Source organism: Malus domestica, chromosome 03 (genome assembly GCF_042453785.1).
Source record: "Malus domestica chromosome 03, GDT2T_hap1".
Lineage (NCBI taxonomy): Eukaryota > Viridiplantae > Streptophyta > Magnoliopsida > Rosales > Rosaceae > Malus > Malus domestica.
The window spans coordinates 31,567,665-31,579,122 of NC_091663.1; positions in this window are offsets into that span (position 1 = coordinate 31,567,665).

An 11,458-nucleotide genomic window follows, 5' to 3' on the forward strand; every position below is an offset into this window, starting at 1 on the left:
TTTATAATCTATTATTGATATGATTATATGTTTTATGTTTGTATACTCATTTAATTATTGGAATTTTATTTATTGATTAATTGGTATATTTTTTTGTGGTTTTTTTTTTTTTTGTTAATGTGTAGTGTAGAGATAAGAAATATGGAAAGGTTTTTCAAGCCAAAGAGCATATTTGCAAATGGAACATTTTCAGACTATGAAACATTGTCGTAGACGCTTGAATTAGAATTTTATAGCTTGTACTATTGTTTGCGTATGATTCATGAATGAAATGTATTATAATTTAACTTTTAAAGGTTATTTTTATCTATAATTTTTTTTACCTTTTTTGTCGTTGTGTATTAAAAATTGGCAAAAATAACCGTTAAAGTTACAAAGTATTACAATATTGGCTTCTTATTCGTCTAACTATCTTATTTTTCGTTACTTTTATATATAGGATATTAAGAGAGGATTTTTTTTTTTAGAAAAAGAAAATTCATTGTCTTTAGGGGTCATGAATTCACATGACACCAAGTAAATACAAAATTCAACAAGTGTCACATCAAGAAGTAGAAAGTTAACTTAATACTTAAACAAAGTAATCAATAGTGAAACATTCTATAACTTTACGAGTGATTATTGCTAATTTTTAAAATACAAATATAAAAGAGGTTATGGTCTCTAATTACACAAGTAAAAAGTGTAATCATCCCATATAAAAATGTGCGAGCTTTGTAAGCGATGAATTGCCTTTTTGGTTAGCGGATTCTTCCTCAGTTAATTACGTAGCAGATTCAAGTCCTCCTTTCTTTTCATTGGCATTAATTAATGTAAAATATTATGTAGTTAAAGAAAAATGGCAGCTTCAAAGAAAGGAATCCAGCAACAGAACAAAAGGAAAGCAAGCAATCCACTCTGATTAGGACCTATTTATTCTCCTTCTTTTAAGGTTATCCCTATCTTAAGTAATATCTGATAAGACATTGTGGGCCAACATAGAATAAAATTTGTTTCCCTTTTAAGGTAAATCCTACAGAGTACCCAAATTTGAATATATATAGGAATTTTGCAGAATATAACGGTACGACTGTGATTTATTTACTTCACAGACATCCTGCTTTATACGCAAAAATATTAAGGAAAACTAATAAAAATTAATTGAAAACTTTGAGTTTTAATGATAACGATAAAATAAAGGGTAAAATTAATAGTACCAGATTTGAGTTTTTAGTGTAAAAATGTGATTTTTCATTAAAATGAATGGTACCGCGAATTCTTCGTTAAAATTCCCAAAATATTATTGCTAACAGCCAACGTGTCGTTTTCCCAACGAGTTGTTTCTTTAGGAGCTGGCTGGACAAGCAGGAGTTTCCAGTTAAAGTAACGTTAGAACATTGAGTTTATAAAATTTGGTTTAAAATTTTTGTTCGTCTAATATTATTCTTTTAACTTATCTGAAGTAGGGCTGGGCAAACGGGTCCTGGACCCGCGGGTAGGGGCGGGTAATACGGGTACGGGGCGGGTACGGGCCGGTTATTAGTTTTGGAAAAATAGAACGGGGCGGGGCGGGCCGGGTAATTGAAGTTTTAGGGGCGGGCCGGTTCCAAAATTATAGGATCCGCGGGTACCCGGACCGGCCCGTTTGTATTAGATTGGACGGAAGAGATTTAATATCATCTTTCCATCCAATCTCAACCGTCAGTTCAATTTCAACCCTAGCCAAACCTTCCCCGGTCCCGAGTTCCAGAAGCATCCTCAGCCTCCCTCAGCAGCCTCACAGTCTCTCGGATTTTCAAACTCTCCCTTGACTCCCTCTCCCTGAGTCCCTCTCCCTATCCCTCTTCCTCGAATCCCTCTCCCTATCCCTTCCCTCAACTCCGATTCACAGTGCTCACCTCACCACTCTCACAGCGTTGTCGCGACTTCGACTCACAGTGCTCACCTTAACTCCGACCAACATCATCACCCCCCATCACCACCTCCGCCGTCGCAACCACCATCATCACCCTATCACCACCGTCGAGGACACTGCTACTACCAGTACCAAGGCAAGTACCAACCATCATCCCTCTAAAATTTAGGTAATTTTGAATTAGGTTTTACAGTTTTACTATTAATGTGAATTTTTGGTGTAGGGATTTTTAGGGGTTTTAAGTTAGAATTTGTAGAATTTGTAGATCGATGATTGAGCTATAAAAAATATTCCTCTTTTGATTTTTTTTTTCAGAAAGAGAGGAAATGCTTACGATATTATAGATATTTGAACTCTTCCCTGTGCTGCTCAATGTTTTGTGAATTTTCTCCTGTGATTGATGAAATGAGGTTAAAGGAATCCGTAATAATTGGCTTTGCAATTCAATTTCAGTGCAATAAAAAAAAATCTCTCGGCTCTCTTGTACAGTACGGAGTGAAAGAGCTAGTTTCTTCTCTTGTACAAACTCGTTTAGAAACCCCTAAAAATGTTGGAGAATTGCTCGACGGGATTTCATTTCCCTTCCCAATCTGAAGAAGGAATTGAGGTTTCTGTAGGTTACTGCACCTGATTTCCTTTTAAAATTGAGATTAACTAGAGTCAATAGAAAATTCAAGTTTTAGTCTTTTGATTTATTTATGCTAGGAAAAGGTGTGAAACCATTGAAGTTGCTGCGTTTCTACATAGCAGATTGAATAGAGTTGGTGTCGAGAATACTGGGAAGCATGTAGTTGTATGTAGTTCACACAGTAGCATGTGTGGTTGCACTCGGCCTCATGTTTCTCATATGAGTAGGACTTGGGAGTGGACAGACAGGCGTAGGTGGTGGTGTGGTGGCGTGGTGACAGTTAGCTTTTGTGGATAGTTTGGATTAGTTTGCTTAATGAGATATGTTGTACATACCTGTTGCTAACAATTTGGGGGACACTATTGAATTTCAATATATGTTTTCGTATCTAGGTATGTATATTATTCTGTAATGTATTTAACAGATAGCATCGATGTTTCATGTATCATACGGCATGTATTCATCATTCATCGTTTCAAGTAGTATATTAGTTTGTGCTATCTCTATTCAAATTTATTCTAGGCTGCAACTTATTAACTTGACTCTGCCTATTGTGTGAAAACTTTTATGTATCACTTGTATTTGAGAGCTCCAACATAAAAGAAGAGGTAGCCATCGGTGGTATGATTTACACACCTATTTAAACAAAGAAAAAACAGAGACAAGTTGATTGCAATTTGCCTAAAAATTGTATTACTCATGATAAAGAGAGGGGAATGATTTACACACACCGATTTATGTATCGTGATTATGTAGCCTAAATTCGTTTCATTGATTTAGATCCTTTTTATTATGTTTAAAATGTGCAAAGTTATGAATGATTCAAATTTTTAGTAATGAGTTGACGTAGTCCCATAAATATTGAGGTAGTGTTGTGAAAAACTGCAATCTGTGCAGTTTGTGCAGTTTGTGAAAAACTGCAATCTGTGCAGTTTTTTCAAACTGCAATCTGTGCAGTTTGAATCTGTGCAGTTTGAAGTGCAGCAAACATTTTTAAACAGGAAAAAAAAAATGGACCCGTGTACCCGGACCGAACCGGTCCGTTTCAACCGGGCTGGGTAAGGTCCGGTTCCTAATTTCAGAATTGTAATGCCCGCCCTGGCCCGCCCCGTCTCCTTTAATTCCGGGTCCGGTCCGGTCCCTTCAAAAATGGGCCCGGCCCGGCCCGTGCCCAGCCCTAATCTGAAGGGAGTATTTTTGCTCACCATTATAAATTATAGTGAGTGCTTATTACTATCTTTTAAGGGCTTGTTTGGTATTGTTGTGTTTTAAATAAAAAAATCATTTTTGCTGTGTTGTGAGAATAAATAGCTGTAAAATAAAGTTGTTGAGTATTTGGTAAACTTATTTTTGTAACAATGTTTTTAGCAAAAAAAAAAAGTGTTAGAGTGTTTAGTAAACTTTTATATAAATTACTGTGAATATATTAAATGACTAAAAAAAGATATATTATTTAATGTGATATAATATTGTCAAAGAGAAAAATGTAGGGGTAATAATTGTAATTTTGTAAATATGTGGAGGTATATTTGTCATTTGAAAATTTCATTAAATGAGCACTGATTACTATGCTTTGAAAAAAAACACTATTTTTAGAAACATGGTAAAGCCTGCTTTTCTTTGCTATGTTTTTTTACTGTCATTAACGATAATGTTTCAAAAAAAAAAATCACTTCTTTTTTATTTTACCAAACACATTTGATATTCCAAATTTTTTAACAAACAACTTTTTTTTAAAGTATCACAATCACAAACCAGCCCTAAGATTGCCTGGTGTGTATTAGCATAACTATAGTTAGCAATAAAATTCTATAATTTCTTAAGGGAACTGTTATTAGCACTCTAAATATCTCATTCTACACTATGCACAAATGTATTTTTCTTTCTAATTATAGAAAGTTTGAAGTGCCTAATGAGATTTTTGAAGTGCTAATAACAATTCCATTTCTTAAATTTTTAAAACGAGGAAAGAGAAAACAGATTAACATAAAAAGGGAACTGTTACTAGCACTCCAAAAATTTTATTATATATTCCTCACAAGTGTATTTTTCTTTCTAATTATAGAAAGTTTGAAGTGCAAAATGAGATTTTTGGAGTGCTAATACAAATACTTATAAAAAATAGGGTAAATTACACAAAACCACCTCAACTATGAATTGAATCACAATCGCATACCTCATGTTTTAAAAATTACAATGTCATACTTAATCTTACGAATTTGTTGCAATGTCGACCTCTGTTAGTTTGTCTGTTAATTGTTTTGTTAAATGTTGACGTGACTTGGAGTGGAACCCACTCCATGACCCAACTAGATAAAATAATTAATTAAATATTAATAAATTAAAGATAAATTATTTTAATATTTTTATTAAAAAAACATGTGGGACCCACTCCCTATAATTCTCTCTCTTTCTCCCCTTTCTCCCGATCCATTCCAATGGGTCATTCTTCTTGGCCATCTCCACCTCCTTCCTATGGAGCTCCTCCCCCTCCTCTTTCTCCACCAAATCCCTGCCGTTGAACCCACCCCCTATAAACCCATCACCCTCATCCATTTTCCCTCATCCAAAACCTCAAAACCTCAAATCCCTCCCTGCGGGCATAAGATCTTGACTTTACTCTCTGTCACCACGCCGCCTATCAACGTCCTAGTTTCGCTCAACAACATCAAGATAACTTCTGAGTCGCCCATTTACGATGATGGGTTCCTCATCATTTTCGGAATCAAGAACAGCCTCAATTTTTATCCCCTCATCGTCGCCAACCTCGTCGCCTCACTCATAACATCTTATACCTCTACTTCGACCCTTGCATCCTGGCCTTCTACCTCTTCTCTTCCAGATCCTTAAATTCGACCCTGTCCCCAGGCCTAACAAACCTGCTTGCAAAAAAAATAAAAAATAAATAAATAAATAGGGTTTTTTTAGTCCAATTTTTTTTTCCTGGGGAGAAAGAATGAGTGGTGAAATTTGGAGGATGAACGTGAAAATTTTCGGGAGAAAGAGGAGGAGAGTGGTGAATTTTTTTTTTCGCTCTACCGATTTGAATTTATGGGAAACAAACGAAATGAGTTGTGAAATCTGAATGATGAAGGTTAAGAATGGAGGAAGAAAGAATCTTAAGAAATCGGATGTGAGAGAGAGATATGAGAGAGATTAGAGATGGCAACTATCCATCCCCATAACTGCGAAAACTAACCATATCCATAACCGTAAATTAATCATCGGGTATTATCCATAACCATACCCACCGGGTAATGGATTCCTAATTGGTTAACGGTTATATCCATCTTCGTCAATTAAAAAAATATATTTATTCAATTGACGCATGATAATTTAGTAAATATTAATTTCGTCATTAAATAATTGATGTATAAAATGATTTAATGAATGGATCTTGTGAAGCATAGAAATTAAAGTTAAACGTTGATAATGTTGGTTTGATCTTTTGATATCTCCCATAAGTACCATTGAATTCTCATGGATTTGGATTCATATTAAAACTTTTGAACTTTTCCATAAATTACAACTCACACAATGCAATTTTTGTATTCTCAAGGTAATGGATTCGGTCAATAATATATATATATATATATATATTTTTTTTTTTAATACTTTAATATTATATATAATATGTATTATTCGGTTCAGATTTGCAGGGCCGGCCCTGAGAATTTAGGGGCCCTAGGCGAGCCTTCGAAGTGAGGCCCTAAAATTCTCTGATCTTCGGTTCTTTGTATATTGATTTGTATAAAAAAGAATTCGCTAAATACATAAAAAGTTATATTTTCACATCAAATATCATTAAAAATTAATATCAAAAGAAGATAAATATACAAACATTATTTAAACATTACACGATTTACGTTTTTAGACACAAATGTACTAAATGTTTGCAGTCAAGAGTTTAAGATTGAGAGTGAAGAACAATAAAACTTGATGATCAAGAGAGTAAATAACAATAAAACTTGATTGACGAGTATAATTAATTCAACGCCAATTGTTTCTCTTGTGTTTTTTTCTTCTAAAATCAACATCACACTAACGAATTGAATATTAAAATAATCCATTGAATAAAAAGTTATTGAAAAGAAAAATATATAATTCAAAGTTCTGATTACCTTGAAGTACAATCTTTAAGACTGTATGATAGTTGGTTAAACATTCAATAGAAATGGAGAGAATGAGAAGTTGGTTTAAATATTCGATAGAAACGGAGAGAATGAGAAGTTGAAAGAAAAAATATTGCAAAGAGACTTGAATTTTATAACTTTAAATGCATTTGGTAGTGAATTTGAAAAACAAGAAAAATCAAGAAAAATCTAGTGACTAAAAGGCAGCTTCGTGTTTCAAATTCAACACCCCAAAGAAAAATGAAGCCAACATTTCCACTGCACTAACAAATGAATTATGATATTTTTTGTATTTATAAGTTAATTACAAGATATAAATTTTTTTTGGGGGCTTCAGAAGTGGGAGCCCTAGGCGGGCGCCCACTTGGGCTACCCTCAGGGCCGGCCATGAGGATTTTGGGATGGATACGGATTGGGGACCTTTATAACCAAATCCAAACCATAACCGAATAATAATCACAGTTTTTCCCGATACCCAAAATATATCCGAATTTTCATACCAAAATTCAATCCATTCGGACGGTTATCCACGGTTAATGGTTAGAATTGCCATCCCTAAGAGAGATTGGATGTGAGAGAGAGGAGAGAGATCAGATGTGAGAGAGAGGAGAGAGATCAGATGTGAGAGAGATAGGAGAGAGATTGGATGTGAAGGAGAGGAGAAAGATCGGATGTCAGAGAGGGGAGAGAAGGGGGTGGGTCCCATATGTTTTTACAAAAATATATAAATAGTTTTATCTTCAATTATTGATATTTAATTAATATTTTTATTCATTTGGGCCAAAGAGTGGGTCTCACTTTAAGTCACGTCAACATTTAATAGAAAAACTAAACAAACTGATGGAGGTCTGACATTACAACAAATTTGTAAGATGATGTATAACATTGTAATTTTTAAAACATGGTGTATGAGATTGTGATTCGACCAATAGTTAAGGTAGTTTTGTGTAATTTACCCTAAATATATATATATATATATATATATATATATATATATTAATTGACTGTTCCATCTTCTTTTCCAAACCTACAACCCATTAGAGCTTTTGCGCGCTTCCTTCGTTGTCATCCACACGCGGTCTCTTTCTCCTCCTCCCATTTCAGATTATCTTTACCCTAGAACAATGTTGAGAGAGAGAGAGAGAGAGAGGTTGGATGGGGGAAGAAGAAGGAGAGGTTGAAGGGAAGAAAATAGCCGGCGACAAGGAGGTGAGATGGCTGCTACAGGCGAGGTGATGTGACTGGGTTAGGTGATTGTTGAAATTATTTATTTCATGATTACTTAGTTTTGTAAATCTTTTAAATCAAAATTGAGCGTTTGAATCTCATTGTTGTGGGTTCGTCGATGGTGGCAAGGTGATGGTGGTGGTGCAGCTTTCTTGACTGTTGGGTTTTTGTATTTTTAATGTTTATTTAGCTTTTTTATACCTTTTAAAATTTTAATAATCTCTACTAATGAATGAAATCATCTTTGTCATCCAAAAGAAGGTGAAAAGACAAATTAGTTTTCTATCATACAAAAAAAATGATGGGCAATATTGTAATTTCACATGTTCAAATTTTATTATTTTTTATTGAAGCCTCATCTACATGCGATGTTAAAATACCTCCAATATTAAAAAAAAAACCAAAAAACAAAAACCTTCCACTCCCCCCACGTTCTCTCTCTCTCCCTCTCTCCTTCTCATTTTCTATAAAAATGTGTTCATACACATAAAGTGTGTAGGTAAATGCTAGTAAACCTTTAATATAAAGGAATTATTATTGGCACTCCAAAAATCTCATTTTGCACTCCAAACTTTCTATAATTAAAAAGAAAAATACACTTGTGAGGAGTGTAGAATGTGATTTGTGGAGTGCTAATAACAGTTCCCTAATATAAATGTTAACTACAGTTAAAAATAGACACGTGGCTATCTTAAAGACAGATGATGAGCATCCACCATAGTTAATGTGAAATGGTTTGAAATATCCAAATGACGAATTTTGTTGTAAATGATAGTGAAACGTTTGTGGTAAAGCTATAAAAATCTGCAAGTGGGTAAATATATTGAGGAAAAAAAAAATTTGAGTAATGCTCGGAGATCAACTATTTAAACTATAGTAATTGTAGGTAAATTAAATTTGTACACGAAATTTGTAAATTAAATGATATGTTATCAATAAGAAATAAACATGTTAATCAACATTTAAGTAATAATCTAATCATCAATTTTCATGTCATTTAGTTTACAAAATTCAACCTTGTATTACTCTTTAAACTTATTTTGTATATAGAAATGCTAAGAAGACTTTCTTAAAGTGGGACTCTCTATGAACTCTACGCTACCTCATGTTTTTATAATATTGGCACGCGAATTGTGCCAATCATTTTGGGGAACTGTTGTTAGCATGACATAAAAGCGTTAATTTTTTTTTAAAGGAGGACCAGCTGATAGCTTCGGCATGACATTCTATCATTTTGGGGCATTAAAAGACTCACTAAGGCATTTCAGCCTCCCTTTAACCACCATCGTGTGATACACAAGCGCCAAAAATCGAACCAATGAGTGCGTGTGAGATACGAGCCTGAAATTAGTCTTCAACCACTCAACCACTCAACCACTTAACCAACACGTAGAGATTAATTTGTAAATATATTATAGAAAATTAATGGGTAAATTACATTTTACCCACTCAGATTTGAGGTCGATTTCAATTACTTAAAACATCTTTAAAACATTTCAGTTTCATACATTTACTTATCATTTTATTTCAATTTCATACATCCGTTAGAAAATCCGTTAAGTAAACCGTTAAGTGATGATGTGGCAAATATGGGGTCCCCATTTAGGATGACGTGGTGCCACATTTGTGCCATGTGGCTAAACACTTAATAAAAAATTAAATAATTAAAATAATTAACTAAAGAAAAGTGAAAAAAAAACCAAGAAATCGTCTTCCCCACCCATTCCTTCATTCCTATTGACATCGTACCGCCTCAACCAGGCTCAGATGGACCCTCGAGTTCCAGAGCTCATCTCCTTCCCCACCATTGTTCCTCTCATTCTCCACCATCGCTCTTCCTTTTCCTCCTTCTTCCTTCTCCCTTCTCTTTGCCCTCCAAACCCCCATAAATGTGTGCACTTCTTCCAAAACCCACAAATCAAAATTAACAAATCTTGAAGCCCCATTTGACACAGAGACCTCAAAAGAGAATTGTAAGTCCATACACTACTCAAATTAACCCTATTGAGCTTAAAGAAGTTTAACCCTAATTTCGGATCGTTTAACCGTTTAATAACCTCAAAAGCAATCGAAGAGGAAATGGAAATCTTGGAGTCTCAAACCCAGAAGGTCAGATGGGCTGTGAAGAACAGGAGAGTCATCTGCAACGCTGCGCCAGCTGAGCTTGTTTGAGGCGTGCAACGTTGACGGGAAGGAAATGATGAGCAAGTGTGGTGGATAAGGGTGGTCGAAAGAAAGGTCGAATCGCTGAAAAACCAAACGGTGACGGAGGTTAGGGAGAGTTGGAGTTTTAATGGGGAAAATATGTTTTTGGTTTTTTTTTTTGGATTTGAGAATTCGATCTCGGGTAGGACCCAGTTCTTCTTGCTCCAGACATTGGAGGGGTAGGGCCAGGTGGTCTTACCGACGTGAAAGTCGAAGAGGTCTCGCCAGTACTTACCAACGCGGGACGTCAAAGAGGCCGCCAAAGTTGGATCGGTAGACGATCTTGTCGAGGGAGTAGGACTTGGTGGTGGTGGCAGAAGATGGGTCGACATTGAATGGAACGTAATGGGCGGAGAAGTGGTTGGAGTGGGTGGTGTTATGGTGGCGAGCTTCGTCGCGAATGTTGTGGTGAGGGTGGTCGGAGGAGGATGAGGAATGAGGGGTGGAGGTGGAGATGCATTTGATGGTGGTGGCGAAATGGGGTTTGGTTGGAGTAGGCGGCAGGTGGGCGAGGGCCTGGGTGGACTTGACGAAGGAGGAGAGGAGCTAGAAGACGGTGAGGTTGGACTGCTTGGCCATTGATTCGGCCTCGGAAGCTTCGATTACGAATCTGGGTTGGTCCATTTTGGGAAGAGGGGTGGGCGGCAGAGAAGGAAGAGGTGGGTCTGGGGGTGATGTTGGCGTGGGTAGGGAAATGGTCGAGGGTTGCAGGGAAATGGAAGGGGAAGGGATCTGGGTTGCAGGGAAGGGAAAGGGGTCAGGGAAGATAGGTCTTTGGGTTTATTTATTTATTTTTTTTAGGGTAAATTATTTTTTTTTAATGTTTTATTAATTTTTTAATAGAAAGTGGGTCCTGGATCAAGTTACGTCAGCATTTAACTGAGAAATTCACGGCCAAACTAACAGAAGGTATAACATTAGACCAAATTTAAAAAACTAGGTATGATATGTCAATTTTAAAAATGAGGTATGATACGGTCTTGAGATCAATAATTAAGATCGTTTTGTGTAATTTACCCTAACTATTTATGAAGAAATTTATGTGTAGGTTGATTGCTTTTGCACTTGAATGACCGACATGAAATTTATTGTAGATATGGTTCCACGTGTTGATAAGTACAAAACTCCCACGTAATGCAATTAATGGAGGCATCCCTGGAATCTTACCATATAAGAACCAACCCTAGGGTCGTGTCTGTTTAAAAAATCCTCACAAGTGGCAACATATTATTAGAAGCACATAATATTTTTAATAAAATATATATTTTTTAATCACTAAACATTTAAATTTTTTTATGTGAAACATAGATAGGGCTTGACAATTTAAAAGCAATTTTATTTATTTTGCTTGTAAGTGAAAGATTTTAAATT